Source organism: Canis lupus, chromosome 25, assembly GCF_003254725.2.
Source record: "Canis lupus dingo isolate Sandy chromosome 25, ASM325472v2, whole genome shotgun sequence".
NCBI classification, from domain to species: domain Eukaryota; kingdom Metazoa; phylum Chordata; class Mammalia; order Carnivora; family Canidae; genus Canis; species Canis lupus.
This window is the reverse complement of record NC_064267.1, coordinates 23720153-23737076: the sequence shown is the minus strand read 5'-3', so window position 1 is coordinate 23737076 and position 16924 is coordinate 23720153. Positions and strand designations below refer to the sequence as shown.

Genomic DNA, 16924 nt, shown 5'->3' with positions numbered 1-16924 from the left:
CGTGTGCATGAGCACTTGCAGCTGTGCTGCATGTGCACACGTGAAAAGGAGCAGGGGCAGAGGGAGAGAATCCTCAGTCGGACTCCCCACTGAGTGTGAAGGCTATGTGGGGCTCCATCTCACCACCCTGAGATCATAACTTGAGCTGAAACGAAGAGTCAAGTGCTTAACCAACTGAGCCACCCAGGTGGCTCACCTCTTTGCCTTTTTAATGATGTTCAGCATTTAGACATCTTCTTTGTCTTTTGGTTTTTTTTTTAAAGATTTTATTTATTTATTCATGAGAGACACATACAGAGAGAGAGAGAGAGAGAGAGGCAGAGACACAGACAGAGGGAGAAGCAGTCTCCATGCAGGGAGCATGATGTGGGACTCGATCCTGGGACTCCAGGATCATGCCGTGGGCCGAAGGCAGGCACTAAACCATTGAGCCACCCAGGGTTCCCCTAGACATCTTCTTTGTGATCAAAGTTTCTCAGGAACATTTTCTTACACCATCACACCTAATGAACCTAGTAAAAAAAAAAAAAAAAAAAGGCAAAACCCAGTGAAGCCACATGTCTTTTGGAGGGGCAATTATACAGTTACTTCGATTTTTCACTTGTCATTAAGTAGTATTAGCTTAATGCCAACACAAACTATCAGAGAGGTCATACTGATGAGCCATAAATGTCACATAGTGAAAACAAAATGTTTGGAGGTTTTGTCTTGTTTTGTTTGGTTTTGTTTTGTTTTTTCCCCGCCTGATGCAATAACATTTTTAAAGTATTATTAACTTCATTACCTTAATATTTACCTGCAGAGAAGCTCATGATAGCCTTTTATTATTAGTTTTTTTTTTCAGCACTGGGAAAAATAGGTTTTGAGCCTACATTTTATTTTAATGATCTTAAACTTTTATGAAAGCATTGGAGGCATTGCAGTAAAAAACCAAAAGCCTTGGAGGCTATTAATAATTCAGCATCTCAAGTTCATGTGGGAATGTTAATCCCACTTACCAAAGAAGAGTTCATTATGACTCATTATGATTAAGACCTTGTAACTGTGGAGATGTGGAAGTGTGAAAGTATGCTATTACAGACATATTGAGCATCAAATCCAGATATACCAGCTGAATAGATTATGAACATGAGTCTCTGATGAGTTTTCCTTGAAGGTCTTACTTTAAAAGTTAAACTCCAGTCTAGACTTGCAAAAAGTGGAACATTATCCCAATTTGCTTCTGAGATTATCTTGCTAGATCTATAAAGGGAGCATCAACTATCTTAGAGTTCAATTAGTTAAATAAAAAATGAATCTTTCAAGCAATAAATAGTGTATATATTTTAAAGAAATGATTACATCATTTCAGAGGCTTTTGATAGACAGAAATGATAGATTTAGAAGAATGAGAGAAGATGGCCCAGACAGGTAGATGCTAAGACTCTAGGGTTGACTTGGGCATGGCCATTTTGGGGAGAACAGGAGTTTGCTCATTTTTCATACCCCATGTGCCTCTGGGATTAGAGGTAGGATTGGTGTCCTCCTTGCTGTTTCTGTATCACTTCCACAGTTTGGTTGATTATCATGCTTCATGGAGGCATTTGCCTTTTGGCTCTACTAGCCATTCTTCCTATTCATTGTTATGACCTCCTCATTACTCTGATTATTAATGAGTTTTGTATTGCTCTAATGGTGATCATCTCACCCCAATCTCTGCTATGATATGTAAACTCATGACCCACCCCATACTTTGGACTCCATTTTCTTGACCTTTTCTGTCCAATGACTTTCTTCTCTATTTCACTTCTATCCAATCCATGAGTCACACCCTGGAGCTTTAAACACCCAACACTTAAAAATTCTAACTCACAAATCTGACATTCACTCTGTCTGATTAAAGCCAGACTTTTTGTTCAATTACTTGTACTAACATCATCTTTCAAACTCGTGTGGGCATCAATTCTATTAACAGTTCTGTCTTCTCTCTGCTCATAAGCCTATTTTATCCTTACTTTCTTCCATATATTAGCTTAGATTTTGAACTATCATTTCAATGCATGTCCCTCTAATTCTGGTTGAAGAACTATGGGAGAAAATGTTACAGTGGGGGAGATATTCACCACCACAAATTCATGACTAGACAACTTCAGTTGTCTTTCATTTTTTTTTAAAGATTTATTTATTTATTCAGAGAGAGAGAGAGAGGCAGAGACACAGGCAGAGGGAGAAGCAGGCTCCATGCAGGGAGCCCAACGTGGTACTTGATCCTGGATCTCCAGGATCACACCCCGGGCTGCAGGCGGTGCTAAACCACTGCGCCACTGGGGCTGCCCTTCAGTTGTCTTTCAAACATTATCTGGAAATCTATCAATGCTACTCTGATTAACTTGTTTACCATCTCAGGCCACTATTCTTCTCAAACCTTCAATTCATCAATCCCTCCTCTTTTCTCTTGCTCTGGGCGTAACCTCTACTCTTTACAAAGAAGATAGAATCCATCAGAGAGAATGTTCTCAACTTTCTTCTCCCTTTTCTCTAAGTTTGGTCCTTACACATGTGGTCAGGATCCCATCTTCTGCTGATTTAGAAAAGTTATGTCTTCCATAATCCACTCTCCCTTTGGTACCATCGACTTTTTCTTCTTTCAGTGGATCCCTCTGTTCAGCACTGAGGTATGTTCAAATGTCACCCATTTATATATATATATATATATATATATATATATATATATGTAAGATTTTATTTGTTTATTCATGAGAGACACAGAGAGAGATGCAGAGATATAGGCAGAGGGAGAAGCAGGCTCCTGATGCAGGACTTGATTCCAGGACCCTGGGATCAAGCCCTGAGCCAAAGGCAGACATTCAACATTGAGCCACCCAGGTGTCCCACTTATTTATATTTCTTATGGACCTACCCCATTTCACTTTTCTCTTCAGTACTCATCTTGCATTTACAGCCAACTTCTTGGAAGATTTGTTGTCTACACTCAACTTATCCACCCTTCTACTCCTTAATCAACATGCTCTGAAGTAGTTTCTGCTCTTTTGTAGAGATGATTCTTTTTAACATCAGAAGCAACCTTCATGTCACTAATCCAGCAGGCACTTTTAGTTCTCTGTGAAACATCAGCCTTTGTGAAGCCATTTTTCTGATTTTCCTATCTCTCTATCTTCTCTGTCTCCTTTACCTGTCTGTCTTCTTCCCAAAGCATCACTTTACATTCTCTCCCTAGGCAATCTCATCCGTTCTTATGTCTCTATCATCAAGACTCCAGTACAATATCTTTATCCCATATTTCTCAGCTGTGGGATAAATATGCTACTTTCCAACAATGTATATATACCTGATATCCCCAAAGCACCGCAGACTCTGCATTTCTAAGCTAAACACATTGTTTCTCCCACTACCACCCCCTGGCCCAGCTTATTTGTATGAGGGTCTACTCTCTTGGTGAATGCTGTCACTAGCCATTCCTTTATGGAAAGAAGCTCAAAATGAAGAACTCATCCTTGACAATTCCATCTCCTTTGTCACCTATAAACCAATCTATGATTAAGTCCTGTTAATTTCTTTTGTTTTAAAGACTTTATTTATTTGAGAGAGAGCAAGAGCACAAGCAGGAGGCAGGGGCAGGCAGAAACAGAGGGAGAAGCAGACTTCCCACTGAGCAGGAAGCTAGACATGGGGCTCAATCCCAGGACCCTGAGATCATGAACTGAGCTGAAGGCAGATGTTTGACAGACTGAGCTACCCAGCTTCCCCTAAATCCTGTTAATTTCATCTATTTTCTTCCATCTGTACTGCCATCATCCTAGGTTTAGCTATCATCATCTCCCTCCTAAGCTATTACTATACCCCTAACCTCTTCCGTACATCTACTTTTGCTCCTCTTGAATCTCTTCTCCAAGTTACAGAAAATGTGATCTTTAAAAAATACATTTGTTATTACTTTCCTGCTAAATCTCCTTCAATGGGTCTCTATTGCTTTAAGGAAAAGATTAAAATCATTACCTTGTTCCTTAAAGCCCTGTAACATCTGACAGCTCTTTAACCTCATCTCTACCACTTATCCTGTTATTTCTTCTGCTTCAATGACTTCTCTTCATCTCCTCATATGCACCATGGTCATCTGCCCCAGGGCCTTTGAATGTATATCTCTTATTCCTTGGATATTCATACCCATTCCTTGCTCTTGCTTCCTTTACCAATAACTCATTTTTGTGGAAAATCTCAGGATAACTCTTATAAACCTGAAGGCCTTCATTTTCTGCTATGAAAAAATGTTTCTTTTTTTAAAAAACATTTTATTTATTTTATTTGACAGAGGAGGAGAGAATTTTAGCGCACGAGCAGGTGGGGAGGGGCAGAGGGAGAGGAAGAAGCAGGCTCCCCGCTGAGCGCCCCCCCAAAAATGTTTTCTTCTTATGGAAAACAATTGGAACCAAAGTGTCTATTGTCTGTTTTTCTTAAGCAAGTTATACCAAGATCTGTAATTCCCTTCCCCAGAAGAGAAAATATCATACCCTCAGAATGTCTTGTTCAGAGCCATTCTTTTGTTTCATAAGAATGTCTTGTTCAGAGACAAGTGTTCAAAAACAAATGTTTTTGTTTTGTTTTGTTTAGAGATTACACTTGCCTGCCTTTTTATATTATTAGAAAAAACGGGAGAAATTTGTTCCTTGGCATCCTGGATAAGGCAAGAGAATAAAGATTGATTTTCACCAAAGGCTGGCAATTTCAATTCTTAGAGAAGGTAATAAAAAGAATCAAAATGCCTTTCCCATTCCTTTATACAGTGACCCACCAGCACTGCAGAGGTATGGGCATTTGCAGTGATGTCCAGAATCTTAAAGATGTTGGAAGAATCCCACCTTTAGACAGAGAGCTAGAAGCACTGAGTGCAGTATTTTTTTTTTTTTTTTTGAGAGACCATAAAGGGGACAGTAAAGCCTTTTGACTCATCTTTCTCTCTGGGCCCTGATACTTACATCATGTTATATTGAAAACAAAAAAACAAAATGATGCCTCAACTGGCAGGTCTTAAGGATACTTCTACTCATCCTTTGGAACTTAGGTAAAATGTCATTTCTTTGAGCAAATCTTTCCTGAGGTCACAGAGGAGACAGTTCCTTCACTGCGTGCTCCCACAGCTTGCACTGGTTTTACCACAGAATAACCATACCATTTGTGGTTATGATATGGTGAGATTATTTGATTGGTATTTGACTTCTCTGTTGGGATGTTAACTCCAAGGGAACAGAAACCACACCCACATGGATCACCACTGTACTTCAGAGGTCTCTGCAGTGTTGGCTTGTGCTGGGTGTTTGATAAATATTGGTTGAATGAATAAATAGAGTGAATGAATGTAAGAGTGGAGAAAGTCTTTCATTTATTATTTATCTATCCATTTAGTAGTCTTGGAAATATAGAATCATAACCTGAAAATCCTATTAAATTTATACTTCAACATTTTTTATTCAAATTTTGGGGAAATTTCCTAAAGAGAGAAAATAGCATTAAAATAGAGCCAATTTCTGGGATGCCTGGGTGGCTCGGTGGATTGGGTGTCCGACTTGATCTCAACTCAGGTCTTGAGCTCAGGGTCCTGAGTTCAAGACCTGTGTTGGGCTCCATGTTGGTCATGGAGCCCACTTAAAAAAATAGAGTAGAGACAATTTCTTTGTGGATATAAAATACAATTATTCAAAAGTTCTCTTCCTGCTGACTTTGCTTTCTGAGATATCTATTAAGAGTGCTGAGCTCTTTATGTATGAGAATGTGTGTGTGTTTCATGCAGTCCTTCCCAGATCCATCTACAGTATGGCCTGGGTTTGGTGACTGTGGTGGCTGTTTGCAAAACCTGCTGTTCTCTGTTCCCCGCCGCCCCCCCCCCCGTGACGCACAGCTCCTGTATTCACAATGACTCACTTTCTCCCAGGTGCTGCTACTGCTTCCCAGCAGGTCACGGTTATTGCCACTTGGCCTGATTTTGTGCTCTTAATGTTCCTTTTGTGGATCTTGTTCTATCTCTGCTCTTTGCATGACAAATGCCTGCTTGGCTGGCCTCCCTTGAAAAAGCAGGCTGCCGTAAGCATGACAGCAGGACTTCCGAACAAGCTGCATTCCAGACTGATGCTGAAGATCCTTGCCCTTCCATCTGTTTTAGGGAAGAAAAGACAAATTTAAACCTGACCTTGAATTCCTAAGTGTCATTTGGGAAGTAAACAAAATGACTCCGTGTTTTTGCAGCACATTAACTCTCCCACTAATACCACTCAGTGCTCTCTAACAGGCAATTTTCGTAACGAGCTTTTACATCATCCTGTCCAGCTTTGCACTTCTACCCCATTTATCTTGCACCCAGCCCCCGACCTATATGGTGAAGAACCCACTTTGGCTAGTTTTAAACTGTACCTTCCCTCCTGTTTCTGCCCATTATTCCTGGGTCCCTTCCCTCTTAAAAAACCTCTTTTGCTACCCCACCCCCCACCCCCACCTCCCACATACCTGCTTTTGTTATTTTTGCACTAAACAGCTTCCCTCTTCTGGAGATCCTCTTTGTCTTTTGCTTCTGCTGCTTTCATCTGTGCTGGGTAAATTAATTTCCTCAGCGACCAGTTCAGCTGCTGGAACCTCACTTTCTGTGTAGAATCCACTGGCTGCTGCCCCTGCTGGGCGCCACCCAGTCCCACCAACCAGGATGATGCAGACAGCTGTGGGGTCAAATTAGTTTTATGTTTCTTCCCAGAAATTTTAGTTAAGACAAAACCCAACCTTCCTGGGTGTTGACACAGTTTGGAACAAACAAGTTTTCAGGATGAGTAAATTTGGAATGTTCACTGTACAATGAATGATGACAGATGATCTGTCATTTTATTTTTATTTTTAAAAAATATTTATTTATTTATTTATTTATTTATTTATTTATTTATTTATTTATGAGAGACACAGAGAGAGGCAAAGACATAGGCAGAGGGAGAAGCAGGCTCCCTGTGGGGATCCCGGTGAGGGACTCTATCCCAGGACCCTGAGCCAAAGGCAGATGCTCAACCACTGAGACACCCAGATGCCCCTGCCATTTTATTTTTAGAACAAGAAGTCCAGTGTTTCAAATTTCAATGTGTATGTTCTACATTTATATGAAAATGTTAATTTGGGGCAGCCTGGGTGGTTCAGCGGTTTAGCGCTGCCTTCTGCCTAGGTCGTGATCCTGGAGACCTGGGATCGAGTCCCACATTGGGCTCCATGTGTGGAGCCTGCTTCTCCCTCTGTCTGTGTCTCTTGCCTCTCTCTCTCTCTCTCTCTCTCTCTCTCTCTCTGTGTGTGTGTGTCTCTCATGAATGAATAAATAAAATATTAAAAAACAAAACAAAAAGAAAATGCTAATTGTTAGGAAAATCTTTTGTTTGCCATTTATGTAGAGAGGTGACATTATATTTATATTATTATGGTTGTTTAAACACTTGCTTGACCACCTAGATGTTGAAGGTCCATCCCGATATAGCCTCATCTATGATATGTTAGTTGCTCCTGTGGACCTGGGTGTCCTCTTTGACTCTTCTACTCCTGTTTTGACTAAAGCATGTGAATTTAGCACTATTCTCTTTATTTCACCACTTAGTTACATCCTTCTTTGCACTTTCCTCTTCTATTATCATTGCCATATCTTCAGGGAATCTCAAAATTGAGATTGTTTTGTTACAACTTGTAACAAGCAGAATCAGTACCTAAATAGAGGCTATTTTGTTACCTGGTGATACGCCTTAATTCTTGTCATTCTGGTTTGATAAGTAATCAGTCTGAGGCTGCCCACTATTTCAGCAAGGCATGGGTCTCGTGAATTTTTTGTCAAATTGCTCCATTGCAGAGAGGTAGGAACCAGGATGTCATTTTTCTTTTCCTGTTGTGGAATTTTCAATTACCATATAAAATTAATCATGTACCCATTAAAACCATCTACCACATAGCTTTTTAATTTGACTGTGAACTACCATTTTCAAATGCATAATGACATATTTTCACAGAATCACGGATTATGATTAATCCCCTCTCCTTTAAATTCAGGGACAGCTTAGTTGTGAAAAACAGAATGGGGGCTGTCTGGAAGTCTTAGTCTAAGGTCCTCTAGATGTAATTAACATTCAACTCTACTTTCCAATATCATTTAGATTGTGGAAGCTGCTAGCATTTTGGAGCATTTCGTTTGCATTCAATGAGTTTACAGCTACAGAGAAACTGCAAATTTTTTACTCTTTAATCAATTCTGCATATTTTAGATTCCTCTGGAGAATTAATTAAATATTCAGTTATTTTAAAACTTGATCGTTGAAGGGGAAATTGTGATTAAATAACACTCTTGCTATAAGAGACACTCAAAAACTTCGGTCTAGAATATATCATGTAGGAGGAGGTGTAACAAGCAGTCTCTCACCTTCAGGTTTCTGAGTTTCTCCAGATGTCTCTTGTGCTCATTTTTTCCATGGTAATTATATTAGTGTTTGAGAAAGAATGATCTGGTAGTGAAGATCTAGAGATAGAATTGGCATGATGACATCGTCTGAGAGTGGAGACTTTACAGATGACACTTACAGTCTGACTCTTCAAGATGTTGCTCTGTGACCTCTGCCGATGGCTATTTTTTTCAATGCCATAGTTTGGATCTGCTGAATGTTACACAGTTGGATAAAGGCTAGTGATCTGGGGGAAGAAATAGAACCCTGGTACCCTCCTGGATAAGACTAGTGAACTTTTCTATAGAAAAAAATCTATGTAAAAAAGTATCTGTGTACAGAAATGCTTAGAATTTTCTCATCTTACTTGATATCACAGATCTGTATTACTTTCCCCAGGTAATTCTTTAGAGAAAGAGAAAGAGACTGGTGTGTGTGTACATTAATTTGGTTTATTTTTTTAAAGGTTTTATTTATTTATTCATGAGAGACACACAGAGGGAGAGAGGCAGAGACACAGGCAGAGGGAGAAGCAGGCTCCACGCAGGGAGCCCGATATGGGACTGGATCCCGGGTCTCCAGGATCACGCCCTGGGCGGAAGGCAGTGCCAAACCGCTGAGCCACCCGGGCTGCCCCCATTAATTTGGTTTAAAATGCATAATTTTAATACTAATAGAATGCTAAGCATGTACTCATCTGTGTATTTATTGAACATTATAAATAAATATACTTATTTAAGTATGTAGACTTAGGAAAAACATGTAGTTGATTTCATTTGCTTGCCCACACATATTGGTTCCTGCCTAAATGTGATTTGGCAACAATAACAGCTTGGATTTTAGGATTTTTATTCTGTCAGATTCTGGACTAACTGCTTTGAATACTTATCCCATTTTATCCTCACACACTTCTAAAACCCATTTTACAACTGAGCAAACACGTTTGGCCTCATGAGGGTTCCCCATGACTGCTTTAATGAGGAAGAAGCGTTTTGAGCTAGACTTAGTGTTCTGAGCCCCTGGCTGGCAGGAGTCAGAAGTGTATTGTGCAATTTGAGCCCATGCAGGCTGGCCTGAAGGAGTGATGAAAGTTAGTCCTTCCCCAGGGAGGAACTCTGAGCAGCCCATATTTTTTATCTTTTAAGTCTGGAAAGGAGAATGGCCTGATGTAACATTTTACACATTATAATCAATGAGTAATAGTTTGGTTGATGACAGGTTTTACTGAAGACCTTAGTTATACATGGTCTCCCACACAACTTTGCTCTGACCAAGGACTCAATTTATAGTGAATCAACAAAGGCAATGGGTTCATACTCAGTTATTTGTTGATCTTGACATGTTCCCTACAATCCAGAAGCAGCTGGTTCTATAGAAAAACCTACTGAAGATTAACTTACGGTGCTAGCTGGCACATAGGTACATTGCAAAGTACTCTATGCAAGTTTTCAATTTTATGCTCTTGGACCAATTTATGGTGCTTTTCCTGGTTAGAGTACACGAACCTTAGAACCAAGGAATATAAATAACTACACCTAACAACTAATGCAGAATTTTTGCTTCTATTCATGTGACCCTGGGTCCCGTTGGTTAGAACCTCAAACACTCAAGGGTTGAATGTGATTGTAGGGAAACAAAACAATAGTCCCACTGAATTGGAAATTGTGATTATGAGCAGCCAGCAGCCACCGCACCTGCAAGACCACAGGATGGTAACAAACCCGCTGAGACTAGTCAACCTCAATCTAGCACAGGGGGTTACAACCAGCCCAGCCTAGGATATGGACAGTTATCTAACAGTTATCCCCAGGTACCTGGGAGCTACCCCACGCAGCCAGTCACAGCACCACCATCTTATCCTCCTACCAGCTACTCCTCTACACAGCCGACTAGTTATGATCAGAGCAGTTACTCTTAGCAGAACACCTATGGGCAGCCGAGCAGCTATGGACAGCAGAGTAGCTATGGTCAACAAAGCAGCTATGGGCAGCAGCCACCCACTAGTTATCCCCCCCAAACTGGATCCTACAGCCAGGCTCCAAGTCAATATAGCCAACAGAGCAGCAGCTACGGGCAGCAGAGTTCATTCCGACAGGACCACCCCAGTAGCATGGGTGTTTATGGGCAGGAGTCTGGAGGATTTTCCGGACCAGGAGAGAACCGGAGCAAGAGTGGCCCTGATAACCGGGGCAGGGGAAGAGGGGGATTTGATCGTGGAGGCATGAGCAGAGGTGGGCGGGGAGGAGGATGCGGTGGAATGGGCGCTGGAGAGCGAGGTGGCTTCAATAAGCCTGGTGGACCCATGGATGAAGGACCAGATCTTGATCTAGGCCCACCTGTAGATCCAGATGAAGACTCTGACAACAGTGCGATTTATGTGCAAGGCTTAAATGACAATGTGACTCTAGATGATCCGGCTGACTTCTTTAAGCAGTGTGGAGTTGTTAAGATGAACAAGAGAACCGGACGACCCATGATCCATATCTACTTGGACAAGGAAACAGGAAAGCCCAAAGGTGATGCTACAGTATCCTATGAAGACCCACCAACTGCCAAGGCTGCTGTGGAGTGGTTTGATGGGAAAGATTTCCAAGGAAGCAAACTTAAGGTTTCTCTTGCTCAGAAGAAACCTCCAATGAACAGCATGCGGGGTGGTTGCCTCCCCGTGAGGGCAGAGGGATGCCACCGCCACTCCCTGGAGGTCCAGGGGGCCCAGGAGGTCCTGGGGGCCCCATGGGTCGCATGGGAGGCCTTGGAGGAGACAGAGGTGGCTTCCCCCAAGAGGACCCCGGGGTTCCCGAGAGAACCCATCTGGAGGAGGAACCGTCCAACGCCGAGCTGGGGACTGGCAGTGCCCCAATCCGGGGTGTGGAAACCAGAACTTCGCCTGGAGAACAGAATGCAACCAGGGTAAGGCCCCGAGGCCTGAAGGCTTCCTTCCACCACCCTTCCCGCCCCCGGGCAGAGGCGGCCCTGGTGGCCTGCCGGGAGGAAGAGGTGGCCTCAGGGATCACGGTGGGCCCGGTGGGATGTTCAGGGGTGGCCGCGGTGGAGACAGAGGGGGCTTCCGTGGTGGCCGGGGCTTGGACCGAGGTGGCTTTGGCGGACGAAGACGAGGCGGTCCTGGTGGGCCCCCCTGGACCTTTTTTTTTTTTTTTTTAATTTTTATTTTTTTATTTATGATAGTCAGAGAGAGAGAGAGAGAGAGAGAGAGAGAGAGAGAGAGGCAGAGACACAGGCAGAGGGAGAAGCAGGCTCCATGCACCGGGAGCCCGACGTGGGATTCGATCCCGGGTCTCCAGGATCGCGCCCTGGGCCAAAGGCAGGCGCCAAACCGCTGCGCCACCCAGGGATCCCCCCCTGGGCCTTTGATGGAACAGAGGGAGGAAGAAGAGGCGGCGTGGAGGACCTGGAAAACTGGATAAAGGCGAGCACCGTCAGGGGCGCAGGGACCGGCCTGCTAGACGCAGAGGCCCCGCAGAGCTGCCTGGACTAGCAGGTTTATTTTTTAAACCAGAAAATGTTTTAAATTTATGATTCCATATTTACAATGTTGGCCACAACATTATGATTATTCCTTGTCTGTACTTTAGTATTTTTCACCATTTGTGAAGAAACATTAAAACAAGTTAAATGGTAGTGCGCCGAGTTTTTTTTCCTTCTTTTAAAGATAGTTGACTAAAGACTGAACAATGAGAACCCCTTGTGAGCATGCTCAGTATCATTGTGGAGAACCAAGAGGGCCTCTAACTGTAACAATGTTCATGGTTGTGATGTTTTTTTTTTTTTAATAAAATTCCAAATGTTTATAAACAAAAAAAAAAAAAAAAAAGGGAAATTGTGATTATGACCTGACCATTTTGATCTCCTCCTGCCATTGCAATAGAAGGCTTTGATGTTGATACCCATCTTGATCCTAGGTGTCAAGATGAAGGTGACCTGTGGTTGTGACATCGAGGTGATGTTCTGGGGTAATTCCTCCTTCTTTTGTAGCCAGAGGTAAAGTTGAATGGAGTGCTACTGCAATTGCCTAGAGGCAGGAACCCCAAACCCAGATCCCTCTGAAATTTAAAGATTTGAATGACTTTACCAGGAAACAAAGCCCTGAACAGCAAATTGTAGCCAGGACCCAATGACCACGTAGACTGATACAATGTAGTTGTGGATACAATGACTATGGAGTCCTTCCTACTTGAATTTCCTTCTTTGTGGTGAATGTGTAAGAACATCTCTTGCTGTCTGACTTCTCCCCCTTTAAACTCAGAACCTGATAGATTTGAGTTAAACAGATCCCTGCATGTTTCCTTTTTCTCTCCTCTGCCTTCCCAACATGGTAGCAGTAGAGCTATTCATGTTATGATTTGTCATTGGTTTCTGGATACTGAGATGTGATTATGATAGAACAAGAGGTCTTGACATTGAGAGAGCCTGGATTTAAACTGGTGTGAGAACCAGTGCCCTGTCTTCCTTTTGGGAGAGGGTTTGTGAGCTTTTGACTTTATAAGGGTGGTTGCATTTTGTTAGGTAGGAACTTTGGGGGAAACTTAATTAGAGAAAGAATAACCTAGGCGAAGTTGACAGGCAAAGACATGAACTGGAATAGATGTTTGTCCTTTTTCTGGCTTCCCAGCACTCAAATCTGCCTTCTAATTTGGAGGAAATCTCCATGGGAGGCAGAGCCCTGTCTTCAACAAAAGATGAAGAAGGTGAGATACTCCCTCTCTGCCTCCTCTGGCAGCTATGAAATGGGCATGTGTCCTAGATTTAGCCATTCAAATGCTCCCAGTAGGGAATTAGACTCAAGTGAGAGAAACAAGATGCAGAGATCTCTTAAAATTTACCTCATGGTGAGTGGATGGATACTAGCATCTTGGGCAGCCCGGGTGGCTCAGCAGTTTGGCGCCCCCTTCAGCCCAGGGCGTGATCCTGGAGACTCCGGATCAAGTCCCACGTCAGGCTCCCTGCATGGAGCCTGCTTCTCACTCTGTGTCTCTGCCTCTTTCTCTCTCTCTCTCTCTCTCTGTCTTTCATGAGTAAATAAATGAAATCTTAAAAAAAAAAAAAGGATACTAGTATCTAGTATTGAGTGACAGCAGAGTCTAGTTGTGTATGATCCAGCAGTAGTGGTGGCAGCAATTTATGTAGTGACAACCTAACAAGACAATTTCTGTGCCATAAGCTTGCCCATAGTTTGAAGCAACTTAATTTCCATTCATTTTCTCCACCTGGTTCTACTGTTGCTTCTCTGAACTTTCCAATAACCTTCCAATAGATTTCTTTTCTGCTTAAGTTTCCCCATGTTAATTCTTACAACCAAGAACACTGGCTGTAGGGATGCCTAGGTGGCTCAGTGGTTGAGCATCTGCCTTTGGCTCAGAGGTCTTGGGTTGGGTCCCACATTGGGCTCCCCGCAGGGAGCCTGCTTCTCCCTCTGCCTATGTGTCTGCCTTTCTGTCTGTGTCTCTCATGAACAAATAATTAAAATCTTAAAAAAAAAAAAAGAACACTGACTGGTAGAGGTATATATTATTATCCCATCTTCAGCTGAGAACTTGGGTCATTGAGAAGTCATATTACTTGGCCAGTGGTCACACAGGAAATATTAGAGCTGAAATTTGAATTCAGATCTGCTTGATGGCAAGCTTGTATCCGGAGCCACCACTCTGGTTAGTTAAAAATAGAAAATGCTACAAAGACCAGCTTATTAGAATTTTTAGACACTTCTTAGGTTAAGGACACAGAGAATTGAAATGGTAGGTTGCCACCAAGTGTTTAGGCCACTGCTAGGAAAAAATCAAGTTGTGCTGATGAACTAAAGAAGATGCCTGTGCCATTGCTTCAACATATAAGCCCTGCAGAAGTTCGTTACTAGTATAGGTCTGTGATTGTCTTTCTAGAGAGTCTAGTTTGGCGATGCCTCCTACCACTTCTCTGCTGGCCAACAACCTACCTCTTTTCCAAGCATTCTGCTATTACCTCACTTCCTTTAAAACTAGCCCCCTGTGGGGGTGCCTGGGTGGCCCACCCATTTGAGCATCTGAATCTTGATCTCAGCTCAGGTCTTGATCTCAGGGTTGTGAGTTCAAGCCTCACACTGGACTCCATGCTGCTGGGTGTGGAGCCTATTTAAAAAAAAAAGAAAAAAGGAAAGAAAAAACACCAAAAACAACAAAACAAAACAAACTAGCTCCCCATGTCGTCCCATCACAGATCTTTCCTTTTTTGAGAGGAATTTTAGGCAATTATTTTCTATAAAAAAATAGAATTCTACTCTTTTATGAAGGGCTTTTCTAATCCAAAGGACTGGAAAAATGCTCATTTGGTTCTTGGTGAAGTCTGACCTTTGAAAGCTTCCTGAGAAGATGGCTCATGGTTCCCCCGAGGAGATGTTTCACTATCTGGCAGCTTTTTTTCATTACAGGCATTAAGTAAAAATTTCTCTGTCCTTAATTTCACCTCAATTTATTCCTTCTCCTGCTCAGTAATGACTCTGACTGTTGTTTACACTCTGTGGACACTTTCCAATGATAGTCACGTCTTCTCTTGGTGGCTACTCAGCAGAGCTGGACATTTTAGAACCCTTTAATCATTTCTTTTCGTATGTCAGTCCCTTTGCCCTCTGAATCAGATTTGTGCTCTCCTCTTAACTTCCTTAAGTTTCAGCCCAATTGGATATATGATTAGCATATAGATTTTTCCTGCTTCTGGCAAGGATTTTGCAAATGGTTGCAAAAAGAAGCTATACGCTTTTTAGAAGACCCACGTTCTAACCCCCTAAACTCCACGATTGCATGGACCAATATCCTTCCTTAACTGTCCTTTGATACCAAGTTGCTGCTAATGGGAAGACAATCATAGGGCTTTGATACAAAAATTCAGACGGAGTTTGTATTTTGCACAGCTCTTCTGCCTCAGGCTGTGAATCTCAAATATAAAGTAGAATCACAGATTTCACTTATCTTCTTGTGCTCATCTTCAGGCTATGTCACTTATCTTCACATTGATTGTGGAATGCTTTAAATATATCTGCGGTGGCTTATTGCTCTTTTAATAACCAACGCTCTTTTGTAACAGGTATCTTTCTTGCCAGGGAGAGCTCCTGTGATCCTGAAACTCCGATCTCCTCCAGGATCTAAAGTTAATTTTTTGCAGCTGTCTTGTTATCCAGCATTGTCCTTTGTTTTGCTTTAAGGCTGCCACACAGGCATATCTATCAAGCACTGTACAGTTTAACTGCCTATAAAGATCGAGCCTACGCTATTTACTTATTGGATTGGTAAATACTGGCAATTGGGATAACAGTTTTTCCGTTCCAATAGCGGTACAGGTGGCACATTTCCTGCCAGGTTTGAAAATACCAGTGAGCTGTTTGATATGCTTATACTATATCTATTTTAGGAAGAAATTTGAAGTCAGTGAATGAAAAGTGGAAGCTTGCTTCATGTTGGTAGAGTAATTGCCACCTAGTTAGTTAACATTTGATCCTTAAGATTTTGATTTGATCAGAAATGTGTGCCTGACTAGACTAAACATTATTCTTCACTGGTTGGCTTTTTAAAAATATTCTATGTATTTATTCATTGAAGACACACAAAGAGAGACAGAGACAAAGGCAGAGGGAGAAACAGGCTCCCTTTGGGGACCTTGATGCAGAACTTGATTCCACGACCCTGGGATCATGACCTGAGCCTAAGGCAGATGTTCAATCACTGAGCCATCCAGGCGTCCCCACTGGGTGGCTTTTTTATTGTCAATTTGGAACTGAGTGAATTCCTCAACTTTCACTAGAGCCTTATGCTGTTTCCTCAGGACCTGCCTTGGGTGGGAAAGCATTTACTCTGCCTCAATCTCTAATTGACCCTTAGAGATGAGAGGTCCTAAGACACATAAGAGTGAAAGATTGGTAACTAAATTTCTGAGATGTCTCTTCTCAGTCTTTGTGCTGTTGTTGGCAGTGATGGAGAGTCTTCAAATGCCCTGTGGTCTCCCCACAGTCAGAATCGGGGGTTACCTTCAATTGTCAGGACTAACTGTGACCATACCCTTTTCTCACACTATTGAGAAAGCCTACCAGAGGAGTGAGTGAGAATATTATTTTAGGAAAAATTCAAATTCCTTTAACTCAATCAAAATTTAGAAACTTGGGAGCTTTGCATGTTATTAATAAATCAATTGTGACAAGAAACATGAGGAGAGCCAGCAAGGAGTTGAGGTGCCTTTCCCATGCTCCCGTGTCAGGACGTCAAGGGTGAAACAGCAATGTTCTCTCAGCTGGTTGGACCAGAAGGGAATATTTATGAGAATGAAGGAGAGAGGTTTTCTCTAGTTTCCTTCCTATATTGAAGATAACTAGCTATTTTTATTTTATAAAAGTTAGTCTTCCAAAGTACTCATATCTTCTTCTCCTTTCTTTTTATCCTATTCTTTGAGAGATCTCCAGTCATCTATTCAAAACAATAGGAAAGGAGAGTAAGATTACTACTAAG

At 42.1% G+C, this 16924-nt stretch overlaps 1 long non-coding RNA gene and 1 pseudogene across 1 annotated transcript; one reads left to right on the top strand and one right to left on the bottom strand.

Annotated features, from left to right (window-relative positions):
• Positions 1–262: 262 nt before the first annotated feature.
• Positions 263–6755, bottom strand: LOC112669619 (uncharacterized). Its single transcript, XR_003142388.3, has 3 exons — positions 6496–6755; positions 5917–6145; positions 263–512 (listed from the first exon to the last, which is right to left on the bottom strand). It is a non-coding gene; the product is annotated as an uncharacterized LOC112669619 (long non-coding RNA).
• Positions 6756–8535: 1780 nt separating this feature from the next.
• On the top strand, positions 8536–12441 carry LOC112670196 (RNA-binding protein EWS-like; annotated as a pseudogene).
• Positions 12442–16924: the final 4483 nt, after the last annotated feature.